At 44.5% G+C, this 21,045-nt stretch overlaps 1 long non-coding RNA gene across 1 annotated transcript; it reads left to right on the top strand.

Moving 5' to 3' along the window:
* Window positions 1-5,216: 5,216 nt before the first annotated feature.
* On the top strand, window positions 5,217-20,599 carry LOC109522682 (uncharacterized). The gene is made up of 7 exons (XR_002169597.1): window positions 5,217-5,392; window positions 5,589-5,622; window positions 14,901-15,202; window positions 15,339-15,440; window positions 15,530-15,594; window positions 17,861-18,041; window positions 20,308-20,599. It is a non-coding gene; the product is annotated as an uncharacterized LOC109522682 (long non-coding RNA).
* The last annotated feature ends 446 nt before the right edge of the window (window positions 20,600-21,045 follow it).

The raw sequence follows: 21,045 nt of genomic DNA, 5'->3' as shown, positions 1-21,045 counted from the left end.
CATCAGGATAGAAGTGCTGCTGTTCATATCTTACATTTGCTCAACGATGTTTCTTTGGGATACTGTAGTATTTTTCCCCCCCAATAAGCTATTTAAAAAGCTTTCATTAAGAGTGAATGCTCTCAAGGAAGGCTTATTTCCCCCACCATCTGAACCATGAACACAGAAATCTTTTTCCCTGAAACCTCCTCTGAACATTTCCGCAAGGCCACCGTTGAAACTACCTTGTGCTATTATTCTTGGGTGACTCATCCTCCGAAGGCGTATGTATGTAACACTTTGTGAATCATGTGCAGATGCAGCCGGGTGATTTATGAAGGTGGACGAGAGCGGCTGAATTTCCGATTGCCAAGGAGTGACTTCTGATCGTTGCCCTTGGTCCTACTATGAAATTCAATGGAATGCAGTCATTGAATTCTGCGGTCATTCGACACATTCGTGTTTGAAGCATATTTTTTTTCATTTGTACACACATGTTTTTCGGAATAATATTGAAAAAAAAAAACCCTGTGATTGGTTGGCGATCAGTACAGAATACACAGCTGGTGTAGACTCCAGTTCGACCGCGCCCTTAATGAGGATAAGCTGTACAGAAAATACATCAAATGATGTCAAGGCAGACTGCGCAGAACTAATACGTTTTGCAGCACACACAACATAACCCCCCCCCGCCCCCCTTCCCACAAAAATAAATAAATAATCGTACAGTGAATATATAGCTTGCCCTTGTTGAACATTTATGAACTCTCTGGTTTTCTTAGTGGTTCTTAGCAATGGTGGCCCCCTAGAAGGGAGTGAAGACAGATGATTTGAACCTATTTTTTTGGATCCATCCATCTATTTTCCAATCCACTTATCTTCACGAGGTTTGCAGGTATGCTGGAGCCTATCCCAGCTGTCCAGTAGGTGGGGGACACCCTGAACTGGTTGCCAGGCACACAGGGACCAACAACCATCCGCTCTCACACTCACACCACCAAAGGAAGATTTAGAGAGTTCCATTAACCTGCCATGCATGTTTTTGGAATGTGAGTGAAAACCGGAGTACCCGGAGAAAACCCACGCGCACATGAGGAGAACATGCGAACTCCACACAGGAAGTCCGGAGCTGGAATCGAACACTACACTTCTGCACTGTGAGGCGGACGTGCTAGCCAGTCAAACACCATCCCGCCCTATTTTTTTTTTCCATAACTACTTAAATAGATGTAACTAAATGGCGGTCGGTGAAGACGGTATTTACTTTTGACATCTAACAATTTTAAGAGTTTGAGTTTATTTCCCTTTCAAGGCGGTTTTGCATCGCAAAGTCAATGACAACATGCATTAAGAGACTGAGAGACTGTTGACGTGCTTCGGTATCTATTCACCGCAGGTCTGTGAATCTTCATCATCCAGCAATGTTATCAACACAATTTTTTGCACAGAAGCATCGGGTGTGATGGGGTGTTTGAGAGCATTGCTTCAAAATCTGGTTGTGTGTGTGTGTGTGTGTTTGTGTGTTAGCCATGGGCTGCAAGGGAAACATGTTGTTTGATCTGAGGCACAATCTCACATTGTCATCTAGCGGAGGTCATACACCCTAATGTGTGAACATGGTTGGTCCTGGAAGGGGTGTGACGCTATGTGACAGACCACTATGAGAACACATCAGACAGCTGTTTTCGTTTGGGTGACACATTTGTATTAACAGAGGTAGATGAACATACTTTTTTTGACTTTTTTTTTTTGTTTGTTTGTTTCTTTCCAGGACAGAAAACGAAGCTTCAAAGAGATCAGCACTGGTGCGTCATGGAGGTGTACCACAAGGTTTGGTTCTCCGTTATTGCATTTTATATATTAAACACACTAATACAAGAGATATGACAAATATTCTTCATTGAAGATACTATATGACCAAACCCGTCGTGATGTCCAATAGCTTGATTTTGGGCAATCACTACACACTTGCGTTCATTTGTCTCGTTGTTAATTGAGCATGCAGGTTTAGGCGGCTTGCGCACATACCGTTGCGTCGGGGTTAATCAAGGCAGAGTGTTCTGATAGATGACAGAAAGCACTGTTAAACTGTCTTTTTTTTTTTAGTAAATTGAGAAAAGATCATCATTAAATACTTTGTAATGTTTGTTTGGTTGTGCCCCGTGTGATACTTCTAATATTAAAATATTTACTTTGGCTCGATAAAGGTTGGGAAACTGGTTTATTCGACTTCTCCGTGAAACTTTTAGCTAGTTCAGTTTTGCGTTGTCGTTACAAGGCTAAAGTCTGCAGTTGTAAACCTTTAAAAGCTTAAAAATGGGCATAAGCAAATCCAAAAAACATGACGCTGGAGCAGTGTTTATAGTCATTCACTTGTACATTTTGCTGCATCATAAAGAAACCAATCTGTGGATTCCACGACACACACACAAGGTGCATGGTGTCACTCAGGTAAGGTGGCGAGTGGTCGGCGTGACCAGGTCTTGAGTGTCTCATAGTTCTGAGGGAATTTTGGCCTGCAGCCTGCACGCCTTCACTCATTCTCGGCTCCCTCGGGAGTCTTCTCTCCCACACTGCAGGGAGATTGAACTGTGAGTAAAGCACCCATTTTGGAGAATGGTTGTTTATCGAAATGTTTCAGAGGAGGCCAGACGATTTTAGTCCTACTCACAGTGAAACACACACACACACACACACACACACACACACACACACACACACACACACACACACACACACACACACACACACACACACCAGACCCAATCATAGATGTTCCTTCTACGCCATGTTAAGAGTTAAGGTGTCAAGGAAACTTCACGCACCAGAAAGAATCTATTTGTTTTGTTGTGGAGTCAATATTGTTTTCTGCCCACACCGCTTTGTTCTCTGAGTCAACAACGCAACTTTCTGAAGGTGCAATGTGATCCACTCCGGTGACTATTCTACATGCAGGAACTGTCAACACCTGTTCAAGGACTGTGTGTTATTCCACCTGGGATGAAAGCGTATTATAGTGGAGCCTCAGTTTTGGGATACTGATTGGTGAGCTTTGAGTGGATAAAAAAATGCTTTACGTTTTTGGGCACGTCAGGCCACTCTATATGACTTTTGGTCTATACAAGTATTCTTCATCTATTGTTAAAGGGGAGGTCATATCATCTTTTTGTCTTTACAATAATGTATTTACTGCGCACCCACTAGTTCTGATTAATATTGGGCTTTTGGAATATGAATTAAAGAGAAAAAAAAATCCACACCATTTATACCCATCTCAGGGGGCGGCCATTTTGCCTTATCTAGCCACTTGCTCTCAACTGAAAATGACATCATAGTGCCTAAAGGCTCAGGAAATGACCGTCAAGGCTCACCTGTTTTCCGGGTTTGGTCAGATATTTTAGGTTCACAAGCCGCGGCCTTAGGCCCTGTGATGTTATTTTTCGACGCCAATTTAAAGAGATCCAACTGTGTTTCGCATTTAAGGCTTGCAGTAACAATGTGAAGAGTAGAAACGTATTAACTGCACTTGGAAGCATGCAGACAACCTCAAAGGAAGTTTTTATATAGTCCGTTTGTAAACCTTTGGGGGCAGCGCCATGGCTAGCGGTGAGCATGACCGCCTCCACTCTGAGATTTGCGATTCGAATCTCAAGGCCAACCAACCCTACCTCGGACGCAACATTTACAGGCTGATCTGCAAGACAAACCTGAAATGCGTTTTGGCGATGGCGTTCTTTGAGAGGCTCGCTAATGCTCCCCGTGCAAGCCAGTGGCCCGGCTGATCTGATGCTCTGCGACATGACCTTCACGTCTTGCCCCGCCAGCGGGCAAGATTGAGAGCTTGGCCTGCGGTGTTGCCAACTTAGCCCCGCTTTTGCAGGGGCTAAAGCCCCCAACCCAACCCATATCGCCATTTCTCACCTCCCCCCTCTGCCATCATCGTCAACCCCACCTTCCATGCCGTTTGGCTCCTCTCTACGTCTCAACACGGTGTTCAGATCACGTGATGATTATTTGCGTTACGTATTTTGTCATTACAGTGCGGGTGGGTTATAGTTGGGCCCCACTTTACTGTCTTGCATGTGTGTTTTGAATCTTAGCAGGGTTATAATCAAGCACCAAGATGACTTGTCCCAACATGAACTGGCCACTTCACCATCCTGAGGACAAGCTCACACTGACAGCTCACATTATAATTCATGAGTCCCCCACCACCCCTGTCCAAGACACACTCACACGCACACACTCCATATTTAACCTTTGGTGCTTGTCAACACAGCAGAGGAATTGTAATGTCTTCGTCTCCAAGTATACCGTCACAGTATTAAAGGCAGCCCTGCAGCACTTTTGTATCTCTGCACTTTGTTTTCATTAACTAGTGAGTAACAAATTGCTTGACTCGATATCAATAGCAGACATTCGTGCTTCTGTTTATTGTTTGCGCTGCACAACTTTTTTTTTTTTTTTACTTTGGATTCTATCTGCTTCACATGACTGGGAGGGAGAAATAAACCCCTCTTTGTCAAAAGCGAACAGTGTATATCTTCATTATAAGCAATCAGAAGTCAGATGGTCAAGAGTTATTGTTTCTGTCACACAAAAAAAAAAAAAAAACAACTTAATTGGACCAGAGGCGCTGGCAGTCAAAGCTTGTATCAGCACGTGAAACCATAAACTGAACTGGCCTCAGTCCTCAGGCACCACGCTGCACCACAAAGAAAATGTTCATTTTTCACGGAAACAAGCATGTGTCCTGGACTCTACATTATGCGAGCCAAATTTGAAGTGAACCCACCGACCCCATCTTGAAATCAAATAAGCTTCAGCTGAGCCGCGACCATCATGAGAAGCGCTTTAGAAAACTGGATCTTAAGTTTTTATGATTACAACATTTTTTATTTTTACATTCCCAAGGCCATCGTGACCTCTAGTCAACGACTAGTGGCTATGGTGTCGCAATCGAGCTCGTCAGAGAGACCTGTGGCCTCAGGAGATAAGTCTTCATTCCCTGTTTGCATCTCGGAGACGAGACACAAATTGTCACCGTTTTCTCGCAACCAGGCGTTTATTGTTGCAGTACTGTATATCCGTGACAAGTGTTCCCATTTGTAATTCGGTACTGCCATATATATTCATTCATGTTTTTTTTTTTTTTTTTTTTTTTTTATTAAGATGCAACAATATTGCACTGAAGCCGCGACTAATAGAAAAGTAGCGGTACTGCCATATATATTCATTCATGTTTTTTTTTAAATTTTTTTTTTTATTAAGATGCAACGATATTGCACTGAAGCTGCGACTAATAGAAAAGTAATAATTGGTGTAAACAGTTTTCAAGTGGATCTGTTTTTGTCTAGGAGGAGCTAAATTTGGCCTGGGTTGTTAGTGGAAGTTAACAGTGAGTCATCACCAGGTGAGTGCACTTTTATTGATTTTTTTTTTTCAAAATCACATGTGAATGCTTGTTTGTTCTGAGCCTCAAGTTTGTGGTGAGTTTACGCTTTAGTCCTATTCATATCGGCTATCGTTTTTAGGGAGGGCCATGATTGGTGGATTTTGCTATTCTTAGCAACCGTATTCATTTATCGCCTTCACTTTTTTTTCATCAGGTCAAAGAAAGAAAGCACATCTGTGCCACACACTGTAAGTTTATTTTACATTTTGCTATTTGTCATGAAAAGTGGCATTCCACACGGCCCTGTCTGTCAGATACCCACACAGAAGGTGATGAGAGCATTACCAACACATGCTAATCATTACGCTTACATATTTAGGATTTCTTCCATAGATTTTACGCTCTTCGGACCCAGCAGATTTTGCATTTGCGCTCAAGTGCACAGAACCTCACCAGTCATCACTTGCAAGCGGACCCACAAAACAAAGTTCCTATTCATCAAACCAAACCCGATAAGTTTGAATTTAGCGTTTAGCCTGTAGCATGACGCCATAACCAATCGAAATGCTCTGCGTCAAAACTTAAACATAAAGTTACAAATGTGTCTCTTAATAGGCACTGATAGCGTAGTGGTGCACTCGCCTGATTCCCGCTCACATTCGTGTGCAATTTAGGAATGCGGGTGGAAACTGGACTCTGTCTTTCACCCTGAAAGAAAAGCGCAAGGCAGATGTGTATTTGGGATGATGTTTCTTTCAGTGCATATTGTTTTCACAGTGTTGATTTATGAAATATTTTGCCTTGACATATCCATCAAGGGATAGCACAGACCAGATGTGCGTGCAAGGCCTCGCTCTGATGAAAACATTCCTTGCGTCCATGTTGACTCTTCAATTTAAGTAGTCTGCTGGTTTGGTTGTATCACAGCTGTCCTGGAATGGAGATTCCTTCCTTTGCTGCAAAATTGAAGCCAATGTAACAAGATTGTAGGGCTCAGTGTAATGGTGGACCAAAAACAAACAAAACAAGATGGTATTTGCTTTCTACAAGTTCATCTTTACCATTAAGGATTCATAATGTGTCTATTTTGCCTCCTCAATTTGAGAAAGCTGCTATCCAATAAATGTGATTGTTTCACAGCTGTCCTGGAACAGAGTTGTTTCTACTTCCTTTGTTGCGAGAAGGAAGCCAACGTGACAGGATTTTTTTTTTTTTTTGGCTGTGTTGATGGAATAAACACTTGGATTACGGATAATTTGTGTCCCAGATGACCTTCGATCCCCCCTTGTCCTTCACTCACCAAATAGAAGCGTGCGTGTCAGTCTTCCTGCGATTCGACTGTATATCGCGCTGACAAGATGCATGACTGATCAGACGTTGTTAAGACACTGCCTGGATGTGAAGTTGCTTAAAAGGACAGAAATGGTCATCAGTTTGTGCTAGGAGACAATTGCACCCGTCTCTGCATTCCCGCTCTTATCCTGTCTGCAGCATTCAGGTGGGATGGTGACGCATCGATTCAGGCAGGTAGCAGAGCGCTAACAGGCAGCCCGTGTCCCCATGAGGGCTGAATGCTGCTGACTCATCCACACACACACACGTATAAGGTGCTTGAGCTTTACTCGGCTCATAAATGTGTAGGTGTCTCAGGCTGTGTGTGAAAAGAAGGAAGGCGAGATGATGAGGATTTTACCTGGAGCTCCCTCTCCATCACCTGCTCACCTTATCGTGAGTGTGAGAGCAAAATAATTGACAGCTTTTGCCCTGGCTTCGTGTGAGCCCTTCGAAGAGTGCCATTCAAAACCACCGCGCGCTAATGGACAGTTGTGAGGGAAGAACAGATTTGCCGCTACGGTTTGCTCATCAAGAGCCAACCTCATCCTCCTGAGAAATGAGTTGTTCTTCAAGGCAAAGGTCCACTTCCTTTGGCAGCGTAGAAGCATTTGTATTGCTGCTCTTGACGAATCTCCTCAGGATTTAGATCCATTTGTTCAGAAGGCCATGTGGGAATTGATTGATCAAATGTCAAAGCAATTGTGGTAAAATGGAGAGCACTAATTGGCCAAAGATGTTCTTGATTCAAGCCTTGGCTAATCTCACAGCTCTGCAGTGTTTCCCAACCGTTATTGAGCCGAAACGTTTACATTAAAAAAAAATGCCACTTTGAGTGTATCCATACCAAAATATTGATTACTTCACCTGATTGTACTCACTAACTAACCTACCAGGCTAGCCCACACGATGACCTGCTGTTCAGTGGTTAAGAGCGAGGCTCAAGGTCTGTGGCAAAGTTAGCGGCAATAGGTTGCATTTTACTCGTCACCCAAATGAGAACAAGCAGCATAGAAAATGGGTGATAAACTCTCAATCGGGAAATTTAAATAATTTGGCGCTGCTCAGACCGGGATCATTCAACCTGCGCGGTAAAATGATGTCGTTAACACCAACAGCATCTTAAGCAGCCGTCCCAGTTCCACCAAATCAATAACTTCTCCACGCTCACTTTATACACGTCGGTCAGGTGCGGCAGTTGCCTAACAACCCCGCCCGGAAGTGCCCTCCGTTTTGCTCTCGCAAAAGTATTCACGTCTTCTACTGCCAAAAAGAAAAGCGTGACGCAACTGTCAATGTTAGCTGAGCAAACTCTGAAGAGTGAACTCCAAAAGGGGCAAGTGGAAGAAACAATAAAGCATCCGGTGAGACTAACAGTGAAATGATGGATGAAGGCATGACGTGACTCGGCTCCATTGTCGCCCACTATTTCCATGACTGGCAATCCCCCCCCACCTCTGTGGGACGGAGACAAATGACCCGGCAATGAAGGAAAATGAGGATTTTTATCACCCATTTCCCCCCCACCCCCTCCTCACATGACTGTAGGCCCACAGATTGCTCGCGTGTGTGTTTGTGCACTGTGAAGTGAACCAATGGCTTCCTGACAGGCCGTCTTCCAGTCATTCGCTTGCCCAAGGGTGCAGTTTAGAGAAATCGGTCACTTGACATGGGCCTCGGTGAGAAATGCCTCAGGTTGAGAACGTATATATGTGACCCGGGACTATGTGTGTGTGCGAGCGCACATGTTTAAAAAGACATCTTCTGATATAATTACACTGCCTCGGGGGAAGAAGAGATCCAGTCCCTGTATGCCCTACCTTCTGTGTTTAAAAAAAATAAATAAATAAATAATAATAATAATAATCTAACCTATGGAATGCAGTCTGACTCTGCCATTATAAGAACTCATGACGGGATTACGTTATTCCCCCAGTATGGATATCTTCCTCGGAGCAGCATACATGGCTGCCAAGGAATGAAATCAACAAAAAGCTTGCTCTCCTTTTGCAAATACAAATGAAATGGTGTTCAGTTCAAGATTGCTTTTCGGATGTGTTTGTTGATGATTCTTCTGGTTGTTCAAGTTGGTAGCGAACAAGATGGTAATAACAGCATTTGGCGAGCACAGGAATACGCCGTCTGGGGGGGACGGGGGGGGGGTGCGGTGTCATGTTGTGAATCCCTCCGACCTGAAGGCATTTGGGTTATGACTCCTGCCAGCAGCAACAGCTCTCTCTCTCTCGCTCTCTCTCTTACTCTCTCTCTCACACACACACAGCGAGATTAACAGTCACAGGAAGGCAAAAGGCTGTCAAACAGCCTTTGGAGACTTTATAATGCGTTTCCTTTTCTGTTTACCTCAACTTTGACAAACGCTTGCGTTCGCTTTTACAGGCATCAACATAAGCCACTTTTTTCCACCAAGTGGTACGATACAGTTTTATTCCACTCACGACTACGCTTATGGTGTGACACAGTGGAATGTTTTTTTTATTGCAAAAAAAAAAAAAAGCTTTGTTTGACTCCTGTCTGTCAACCAGTCAACAATGTGGGTCAAGATTGCTCTTGCCGGTGGCAAATCGAGAAGCTGACAGGCACTCTTTATTTCTCGTAGCTGCTCATCCAGGCTTCCAAATGATACCATATGGGTGATGTAAACGGGTTGCTTGATTTGAGGAGGAGATGCGAGAAGAAATGATGAAAACACCGATACTTATGCTCCGGATGCGTCTGTATCATACTGCACACGCTCCACTCTGCTATTTCTTATTAGAAAAAAAAAAAAAATGGGTCTCCTTACTGAGGCCAACGGCTTCATACACGCCAGGAAAAGTACAGAGTCTCGTTCGTGTCCTCCTCAATTGATGTTTTCAGCATTTCCAAGTATCCCTACTATACCACTTTAACCCTTTCGTGCACCCTGTAACCTGATTACATGATAAGCTGTCCACTGTAGTAACCGCTGTCCCTGAAAAGGTTAAAGTGGAAAACCAACAGCTACGAACTAAATCGAGTACAGCTGAGCCAGTACTGTGTCGTGACAAAGTGACATCACTGAACCCTTGAGGTCGAGCTGATAACACAGGGAGGGCAAAATGCGCAAAAGCACCGTGGCATTTGTGGTAAAGCGAAATAACGCCCTGCCGGATCCAGAATATAAGGCTTTCTGTTTCTCCGATATGTTCCATTACACACATTTATATATTAATACAGAGTCGTGATTCAATTTGAGTAAATACTTTGAGCCGGAAAACCTTTGTAGTTGAACCCGCCCTGAGGAGCTACAATTTGGAATTTCAATTCTCTTTCTATATGCTTGCCCTCATTAGGATTGCAAGCGTGCTGCAGCACTTATGGACAATTTACAATTAATTTAACATGCGTAACCTTACTCCGCGCAGGAATGTCGAGCCGAGATTCAAACCCCAAGCCTCGGAACTATGAGCCAGATGGGCCAAAGGCTACCACTGCTAATTTAATTATTTCTGTTGCAATTATTTCCTGTGGGGGGGGGGAATGTTTTCAAATCCAAACCAGCATCCTGGAACGGATTAAGTGTATGTGCTCTATTGTCATGCCTGGTGAAAGTCAAATTTTACGCGGAGGCAAGTTAGATTGTGTTAGTCAATTCCACAGACGCAGGAAGGACTAAAGATTACAAAAAGGGTGGTTTGTGCTGTTGTGGGCGTGAACATGGCCGATGTCATTCATCACCAATCAAAGTGGCTCTTCTCGTTGGCTCCATGAGACCGACATTCTGACACTAAATGATCATTCCGCCAATCGCAAATTTAAGGAAGCAACCCCACTTCGCCAGAACGCCCGGCATGACTCGGAGCAGTCTGCCAAATTGGCAAACGGGTGCAGCAAGCCTTTCGGCTGAATACAAATCAGTTCCACGTGCGCCGTCTACGAAAATCAGAGCCGTACGCTGAAATACGGTGGTACACGATTGTCAGCACCTGTAGTTTTGCCCCTTAAACCGTGCACCTATAGAACTTCCTATTGACCCGGAGTGAGGCAGCTGACACCGTTCGCGGACTTGTTGCTTTTTTTTTGTGCTTGTTTTTAAAGAAGGCTTTTTGCATTCGAATGTGCGTGATCTTTCAAAATGTGTGATGTAACCAGGGAATTTGAGCTCGTTATAAGACACTTTTGGTTTTATAATGAATCACACTGATGAGCAACCTCTACCAAGCACAAAGATGAGAGCTTGTGTTCTCACCTGTTACTTGAGGCTGGTTGTTATGCAAAAAAAAAAAAACTCCTCGCCTTTGAGTTCCGTCTATTTTGTGGCACCTTTAGTGCTTGATTTGAACAATGTTTACTTAAAACCACACTTGAGACTTTGCAGAGCGTCTTCGTAGTTTATCATCATCAGAAAAGTGTCATCTAACATTAGACATCGTTGTGTTCGTGGTACGTTGCCTAACGGAGATGGGTGCTCCGGTTATTTTTGCCTTGGAAAAAAAAAAAATGCCACCGGGAACTCTAAACACAGAGCGAACTGTACCGCTTCGTGGAAACAACGCCGTAAAGATGAGGAGATAAGTGCATTACGCTTTATGTATAGAGGAGGCCTTTGCTGAGCTCATCCTGATGGAACTTTCCTATCATTTATCGTCAAATGAATACCAGGCCGTAAAAGTTCCGCGTCACACAATGTGTGCCACGGAGTCGTCGAAGGAGTTTTCGGGCCGACGGGCAAGCGTCTCATAAGCACGCATTGTGGACGAGTCATGCTCACGGGGGCCCTCTCTGAACTTCACCACTGTGCAGCTGTCTGTCGCCGCGCTCAAGGGCATCGAGCATGTGTCGGTGACACACGGACACACACTCGAGTGTTATATTCAGACTCGCGAGTTGTCCGAATTGGGCCATGTGGCAGCCTTCTCTTATAAAAGAGCCATACACTTTTGGTGGCCGGCTGGGCATTTATCTAACATAATGTCATTGCGCTGACATGCCCTCGCTCTCGGTGGCGACGGGTCAGGGTGGGCCACACGGTTAGGGGCCGGCCCCTCCCGTGGCTCCTGTTTTTACTCACAGCAGTGCTGGCCATTGTTAGTCCAAATGTCAGGCGTCGGAGGATCAGGCCTGATTGAAAGTGAAGCCTCAAGGTTTGAAGCGATGCTTCCCTTCCCATTTCCGTCCCTCTTCGTCTTCGCCGGCTGCATGTTATAATGAGGACTATCTATTTTAGATGAAGTAAATGAACCCGATGTCACCTCATGTGTTTTACGCGGTTATATCGTGACAATCCTTCAACTGCTGTTGAAGGTGAATTTTTGCAGGGGGAGGGATTGGGTGCCCCCCCCCCCCGCTTTAGGACATAATGTTTCAATATGATAATTTAGTAGCAAATTGGATGACGTGAGTGCACCCCACCATCATGCTCTGACGTGGCAACATGAAGTCAACAGGAAGAACGATGCTCCGTTCCAGAACACTGGGAAATTGCAGAGCTCGGATTATATAAGAAGTCACCGTTGAGATTTCGGTCTCGCCTTCGTCACTTCTGTCCAATGGCAGCACCGATCGTCAAACACTTTGATGTGTTTGCGATATTTAGTTCACTTGTGAAAAAAACGACAGTCTGAATACAAACCGCTCCAAATAATAACAATTAGGTCCACTTTTCATCCGGATGAAACAAGCAGACGAAATGACTTTTTTGGGGTGAATACAAATCAGATTTTAAACAATATTAGAGTCTTTTTTTATATCTTTGTTGTAATTTGCATTCTTCAGATTATTCAACATTTACTCCTAAGAGCTCCCCGCACCTGCCTCTTGAAGAACAATGCTTTCTGTTCAAACCGCGTCGCTGCATATGGGAACGTGACGGCTAACCTGTATTGATTAACATCCCGGCCAATCAGATGTGCTGCTATAATGAGTGACATGCAAGGTCATCCAATGATCTCACGATCAGCGACTGAAAAGGCAGACGTTCATGGTAAGACGTGCGGGAAGGCTGGACTTCAACAACAACAAAAAATGCAAGTCACAGCGGAGTGAACGAATGCATGCTAAGTGAAGTTGCTAAATCACAGCTGCGTTTCAAACAAGGATATTTATCAATGCGTCATGTTCAGCATTGATGTATTTATATAGATGCGGGACATCAGTAGATCATGTGTTCAAGATATTGAGCCCCCACAATGACGGGCTGTCAAATAAGATGAGCTTTGCGGACGAGACACAAAATGCAAAACAGACACCATCTTCTGTGTTGACGTTTTCGAGTTTGGTGCTTTGCTACATGGCTACAAAATGCATTTTTAATTTTTTTTTTTTCTGTCAATCTTGTCCATATTTTCATGAGCCCATCAAACCAACATTCCGCAAGTTCTCAACCCAATACAAAGCTACTTTAACGGCGTACGGGCACCAAACAGGAATAAAACAGTACTGATGCCATCAGGCGAGATGCGGTCTTCAGTTAATTTAGGGAGCAAAGTCCATCTTCAATTTCCTTTACCCTCTGGCCTCAATTTTTCATTAGATCAGCTCACGATCTATTTCCCCTGACTCCTCTTCCGTATGGCCCGCTTCCAAACTTCACTTCCGTCCTTGTGTCATCCACCCTCGCTTGCTCCAGAGATTTTTCTTCCCATCTCGGGAGCAACGGCTCCTTCCCGGCCAACGTCTCGGCGCTTTCATCTACAAATGTCTCTTGTGTGAGCGATCAAAAATGCCAGTCCGATTGCTGTTTGAGATTGGCCAGGGGAGATAGCGGAGCCAATCTGTTCTGGCTGAGAGTTGAATCACTTCACCTGAAGTCGAAGCTGGTGGAGGGACTGTGAAACGAGAGGCGACTTTATTCGTTGTTCTCCTGCATGGGAGCTGAGGAGGCTTCGGTGAAGTGTAGCCAGAAGGTGTTGTTTCGATTCCCTGTTATGAAAAAGTAAAGTCATGCATCCAATCCGTGAGGCAATGTTTTAAGTAACATTTTAGCTTCACTGATAAATAAATTAAACAAATTTGGAGGGTGAGATTTGGAGGGAAAATTCATCAAGAGGCAACTCAAGAATATGGCCGCGGGTCGCGTCGGACAGTTGCCCACGCCTGAGCTGATGGATATCGAGTCACGTCCTTATTTTAGTGCACATCCCATTGAAATAAATAAATGCAATAAAATAAAAGCGTCCGTGTCGATTCCCTCTCCCCTCAGCTATTGGCTCCACTCTGCGGCGGCTTCAGCTCTTGACGAGGCCCCACATCCTGCTCGTTGCTAAATGAATGAATAATACATACAAGTTGTAGCACTGCCGAGGTGGACGGACGCAGTGCGTGTGTGTGAGTGTGTGCGTCTGCGTGTGTGTGCGTGTGTTCGTGTCAAGGACTGTTCGGTCTTCAGGCCCAGTATGGAAAGGCCACAGCTGTCAAAAAACTCAAGCTCATCTCTATATCGTCTCCACGAAACAAGATGTTTGCATTCGACTCTTCCAGTCTTTTTTCTCCGTATGGCTTGTTCTGCTCTTGCTCCCGGTGGGTCCAAAGGGCGAGCGGGCCATTAAAATTGTGATTGACAGCATCATTCCAGTCTCCATCCCCGATAATGTGTTGCGGCTTTTTGCGGGTGTTGCCTCGAGAGCGTCATCAGCTTCCCTGAACCCGCCACACGCGGACGGCCGGGCTCGCCCTGCATTTTATCAGAGCTTCCTCAAGTCATTTTTGAGCGAGATCAAAGCAACACGCTAGTAGCCAGCGAAGCGTTGCGTGCATGCATTTTCAATCACATGAGCACCTCTTTCTTTTTTTTTACTGGACAAGGAAATATATTTTAGAGCAAAGATCAAAAGGAGTGAGAGTCAGTCATTTTCGAGATGGCGGGGATAGATGCGCTCCAAAAAAAATCGGAAAAACGAACGTGAATTCAAGCTTTGTTGTGCTGTGACAAAAACGCGTGAGAGATTATTTTCCGTATGTTCAACCTTGAAATTAGCCATATGCGAGCGAATGGCTTTTAAATGAGAGTTTATTTCTCCCCACTCCATTTCCGCCTCTTTAAAAGACAATAAATGCGCGATAGCAGCATGACGCGTTATCTCAAAGGACACACGCAGAGGGGAAATGATTCGCTCTCGCGCCGGACTAATTCCCACTTTTATAATAAAAATGAATCGAAACAGCGGTATGTGTCGGCTTGTTTTTGATCACATTTTCTTTCTTTTTTTTTTTCAAGTTGGGAGATGCAAGCTCAGCCGTTTCGGGCCCCTCGCGCACTTGAAGATATCTGCGTGCAGGTCGTTGATGGATGCACTGTGACTGGACGCAGCTCACATCGACAGGCATCTGAGGAATCTGTCTAAGTAGCTCAACGATACACTGGCGCAAACACACACCGACACGCCGTTCCTAGGCAGTGCCGCTGCTGCTGCTGCGCGTTCTCGTGACGTTGAAAGCTGCACCTGAACACGTCCGGCTAGTGATTTGGCGTCTGCGGGCTCCCTTGGCTGCCATCTCTCTTTCCCATCCATCATGATGGTAAGATAGAAGGATGGATCGGAGCTCCCAATGCCTCCGAGTTTGATTGTGTCGTCATTCCAAAATCATCCACTGGAACTAAAGTAAAAACATTATTTATGTCTACGCTTGCTTCCCGTTCTTTCTTGAATCTCAGTGAGATGCCCGCGTCAACCCCTTGAGGTGGTTTCACTAAATGCGCAATATGTGGATGGAGCAACAAGCAACGGACGTCAACAGAGCATCGAATCCGTTCAAAGTAAGAGCGCTTGAGGCAGCAATGCTGCAACAAACCTCTGAAACGTGACAGAGTAACTGGAGCGTTTTTTTTTTTTCCTTCAATTGCAGGCTCTGCTGTGTTGTGCTATGGTGTGGTTGGGAGGCTGGAGTGTGAAGACTGACAAGTGTGGCCAGTAAGACCCTTCTTTTCTTTGCTTTTTTTTTGTGTGGTTTTTTTTTTTTTCACAAGAGCTGGATAAAAGTTTGTTTCCATGGCAACTGTTGCATCCCAAGGAGAAAATTTGTCTGAGTGGCGAGTATTGAATTGAAATCCTACCTTGTACGTGATGCCCTCTCTTTACTGAAATGACCTTTAAAAAAAAAAAAACTTAAAAAAAAAAAACTGTTGGTCATAAGCAAAACGTTCTTGGTCAATGTCTAATTTATTTATTTATTTATTCATTTTTTATAGCCAATGAGATATGAGCATTGTACAGAGCGGTGATGCGTGTGTTCTGAAAAACGAATGCTGATGTGCATCTTTTCTCAGAAAGTGCCAGCAGTTCTTCATAGAAATAAGACACAGCTGCTCTGTCTGCATAGCCCCGATCAATTTTTTTTTTTAAGAGGATAATGTGATATTCGCGACAGACGCAACAGCCCGTTTCCTACAAAGCTTGAAAAAGGCTCTTGTTTACAAACTTGCAGTCATATATATATATATATATAGATTTTTTTTTTAAATAATTTAAAAAAGAACACTGAAGGATTTGGATTAACCCCAACTATAATTTTTAATGCATTTGTTATATTATTTATTCATCCACTCAACTACCCAACACCTGCAACTGCATTGATAAAAACAGCTGTAAACTCTCAATTTGCGTCAACACTCGCGAACCCCCATTCCCTCATTTACCTTCCAAGTCCCAAGTGTCTTTTAAAACGCTTGTACTCTCTACAGTCTTAGCCTCATATGTCCTCTCAACATCCACCCCCCCCACCATCAACAATTGCGCCGTCGAGCGGATTAAGCTGTATAGTGTCCGATGGGAAGGGAGGGGAGGTGGGGGGGAAATCAATGAGCGCCTGCCATTTCCTTGAGCTGCTAACCATCCTCTGACATGTCCGCCAATTAGCGGTGTCAAATGAGGATCTGTTACCTACACGTACAAGGTCACTGCGGAAGTATTTGAACTCTTTGTGGAGCGTTCGCGCGCTGCGCGTACGCGTGCGTCTGTGTGCTTTTGGTTTTTCTGTCTTTGTGCGGCACAAAAACACATCCCACCTTCATGTTGTCAACATTCTTCTCGGTGTGGAAAGGCTACGTATGACCTGCATGTACAAGGTCATTAGATCGCGATGTAAGCAGACATCCCACTTTGAGGATGGGGAAATTCCACTTTTGTATTGCAATGTTATGATCATTTCATTCCTGCCTATTCGACTTGTGCGTGTGTGCGTATGCATGCATGCGTGTGTGCGCGCGTAATGGAAACATGAAAACGTAATGTGCGCTTGTGCGCTCCCTTTGTCTTGATTACCAGTCTGCATTGCTTAATAACATTTGGGATTACACCATGTGCAGCTTGTCACACTCGGTGTAATTGCATCCACTTTGGAGAAATGAATCGAGAAGCAATTTTGCAATAATTTCGATTTTATGACGCAGTTAGCGGAGGCTTTCCGCGGCTCGCGCACATGCCCGTTGCTGGTCCTCTTTAGTTTCCTGCTGTCACAGGATGACAACAGAAGACAAAACGCTGCCTTTTCTTTGTTTTTTTTTGTTTTTTTTTTTGCCTCATACCTGGCAATCACATTCGACACCGGGAAAGTAACTTGGCGGTAACTTGCATCAATAATTGCACCATCCGGTTGCATTCACAATCATCATGGTCGCGGAATGCAAAGCTAATCTTTTGCAGAACCGATGACAGTTTTAATACATGCCATGGACATTGTACTCTCGCACGCTCTCATCGTGAGAGCGGCATGGAGGTTGTAAACATGTTGACAGCAGAGGGAGCTTAACTTGAAAACAAATCCAACCCCCCACCCCCCTTTTAATAATCCTTTCGCTACCTTTCTTCCCTGCGTATTGGCACCGGGCTGGATGTCATATTTGATGACGCTGTGCATTAGTTGTACTCTGTGAACACACATCCAGCTTCACATCCGAAATATTTTGCTGCATGCATCAAATCGATCGGATCCCATCTTGACATCACAGTCACATGATTCACGTGCCGCGCGATCGATCCAACCAGGAAGTCATTGCAAAGCTGCGCCGCCATCCGCCCCAGTGACGGGTAGCAATGTTTAGCATTTATATAAGTCCCTGACACTCCATCCACTCCAAGAAGAAGATTGCGCCGCTCCGTGTGCTTCTTAGCCCCCCCCCCCAAGAATGTCGTATTCCACTTTCTCAGGTCTGAGTTGTGCTTGGCTGACTGATTTCAGGACAGCTGTGAGTGAGGGCCACTCGCTGCTCTGTCAGGGATGGAATCAGAGGCACTGGACTGAGGCCCGCCATCCTCTGTTACTCCTACTTGTCAGCTTTTCTCTCTCTAATGGCTTCCCATGTGGAGAACGGTCCAAGTGAAGAGGGAAAGTACATATTCTGCCGAACACTTGTCCGTAGGTGGGTGTCATGCAATTCACGGAAAATGTCAAGAACTCAAGGTTACCGCAGAATATATGCATTCGCTCTACATTGTGTGCGAGACAAAAAGGGGCCAACGGATAAAAAGCGCTTTTATTCAGAGCTCATGTATTGGAGAATACTGAAAACAAGCCACGATTACAAAAAGCACTGAGTGCGGCGCAGACCTGCGCCAAGGTGGAAAGATTGTGGGCTGCATATCAACAGGAATGAGGTGAAAAATAAAGAAATAAATAATGGAAACTAATCAATGTTAAATGAATACTGCATTAAAAAAAATAAAAGGCGCGCTGACAGGTTTTTAAGGAGGGGTGTAGAATATCATACCCTCAGAACGCTCCAACCCCTTAAATCATATCAGCACCTCCCATCTCTTCCCCATCCGCCATTAACCAGGAAGTAGCCATATCCAACTGAGTGGCGAAGCATTGAGTGTTTGCGAATGCACTGAATGTTGATTTTTCTTTTTTTTTGTTGCCAGGGCTTGTTAAAAAAAAATGTAAGAGTTTGCCACCAAAGTTGATCATTTGATTGACGTGTCGACATTTACAGGTTCTCGTCCACATCTCCATGGGCTGCTGTGTTTACACTTCCCAAATCACTTTTGAGCCATGTTTTTCCCAACTTGAATGTTTTGTTGGCTCATTTCTTACGCCAGTTACCCTTCCTCACACAGCGCTCCCATTTATATGGGCGCACGAGCGTATAAAGATAATTTTAAATATGTGGAGGAAAATCATTGGCAGTCACTGACTGCCTGAAGTGCGGCTTCCATTGACAGCACCGAATTCTGAGGAAGCCTTTCCAGACCTTCATTTGCTGCTTGCTTGTGGTTTATTTCATATTGGTGAAGGCAACGCTCCAATTTGGAACCCTTAATTTGAGGATTTACTATATGTCTCGAGGGATTGTTATCATACAGTAGGTTCTGACAGGTAAAGCGCAAACATAGCCGTCGCTGTTTAGCAGAACGTGTGTGAGATGACGATTTCCACTCGCTTAATACAAAAGCAGCCAAATCCCAAACTTGCAGCTCCACTTTCTACTTATGCATACCTGGCAAGTCATGACTAAAACTTGTCCTGTCGCAAAAGCTGGCATGACCAACAGCTTGGCATACATCTGTGGGCTTAAAGTGAATAGTAAGGCAGTCATTAAAAGTAGGTTCTGACAAGCAGTCTCCCACAGGTACTGAGCTCTGAGCAAGCCTCTTAACAATCTCCTTCCAGAATGTTTTCTGTTTAAACGGCAGTCCAAAATCATTCATTTTCAGTCTGCATCAAAAAGAAGAAGAAAAAAACAGATTGAAATAAATCAGATGCAATTGGAGTTATTGGAAAGTAGAGGGAGGTTAACTCGAGAACCAATTTAAAGGCAGCAACTATTACAGGTGCTGTTGTATACAGCAGAGGGTCCTCAAACACTGGTCTGCGGCCCGGTACCAGTCCATGGGGCCATCTCCTACCAGGCCACACAGAGAGACATGTCATTTTTTATTTATTTATTTTTTCCCCAAGCAGCACATATCCGTCAGCATATAAACTGAATTTACACAGGAGGGTTTGAGGGAAAATTCTAACCCAGAATGTGAGAACTGTAAAACAGACATGCCAAGCAGAGCTCATACCGAATAAGTTACGCACCCATCCATCCATTTTCTGATCCGCTTTTATCCTCACAAGGGTTGCGGGGGGGGGTGATGGAGCCTATCCCAGCTGTCTTCGGGCAGTAGGCGAGGGACACCCTGGTGCGAGCAAACCAGAGTACCCGGAGAAAACCCATGCAGGCCCCGGGAGAACATGCAAAGTCCACACAGCAAGGCCGGAGCTGGAATCGAACCCGGTACGTCTGCACTGTGAGGTCGACACGCTAACCACTGGATCACCGGGCCCAAACACTAAAAATGCTCATAATTACCTTGATCTGCCACAAGGTGGCACCAAAGCACCACTTTTACTAAATGAAGCTTCTCAACTCATTTCAACATAGTTCATTGACCACAAGAGAGTGACAAAGCTGTACGTTTATTACTTTGGCCTGAACACAAAAACATTGTGAGTTTTTCAGTGACAATGAAGCATAGGTTCCGTAAATATGGAATTTGTGAATGCCGAACTGCGAAGATACAGGGCGAATATGCTATATACGCGTCTGGTTGGTTAGTTGGCTCCACTGTGTTTCATTCTAATCTTGGAATTGATATTGAGTGAAATTCAATTCAGTTTTCACGCAGTTTATGTGACAGGTCTGGTGGCAAACTGCAAATGAAGCGACGCACCCGTCTGAAAACATCTCAAAGATCAGTGAGCTTCAGAACATCTGTTCCTCTCCGTTAGGGTGGCGGTGGTTTGCTCCTGAAGTGAAAAAAAAAAAAAAGAATGATCTTTTCAAACTTCTTTTCCTTTGGAATGAAATGTTTTGACTTGGAAGTCGACCAGCAACGTGGAAGAGATTTTGCTCAACCGTACATTTGTTAACCGTCTTCTCAGGATGTCATACTTGAAGCAAAAAAAAAATAAAGAAATAACTAAATCCCCCTTCTTTGTTTCTGTATTTTCATTGTTGTCCAAATCCCATGGCTGTGGCGTGAGAAACAATCCGGACAGGAAAAGCCACAGCATAAATCCCCCCCGCCCCCACCCCCCAGTCCTCCTCATTTCATCATAATGAAATGACTTATGTTTCCTCAAAGACTGAGTGTGCGCCGGCCTCTAAACCTGACACACCTCATGGCACAGGGAATCAGAAACCAGCAAACAAAGGCAACACAAAGTGTTTGATAGCGACCGTGAGACTACAAAGAGGTTATTTGTAGCTGATTACGTGCCGAGATTGGAATCATGATTGGGTACTTCAAATATTTCTCCTCACCGAATTTCAAGTGGGCTTGAACAGACGAGGACTGGCTTTGCGGCTAACTAGCTTAGCATAATGAAGTCAACTACGTAATGGCCGCCCTAATCACCAAATGGCTCCTACACTT

This window comes from Hippocampus comes, unplaced genomic scaffold (assembly GCF_001891065.2).
Source record: "Hippocampus comes isolate QL1 unplaced genomic scaffold, H_comes_QL1_v1.1 scaffold68, whole genome shotgun sequence".
Lineage (NCBI taxonomy): Eukaryota > Metazoa > Chordata > Actinopteri > Syngnathiformes > Syngnathidae > Hippocampus > Hippocampus comes.
The sequence above is the reverse complement of the archived record's forward strand: the minus strand, read 5'-3'. Positions and strand labels throughout refer to the sequence as shown.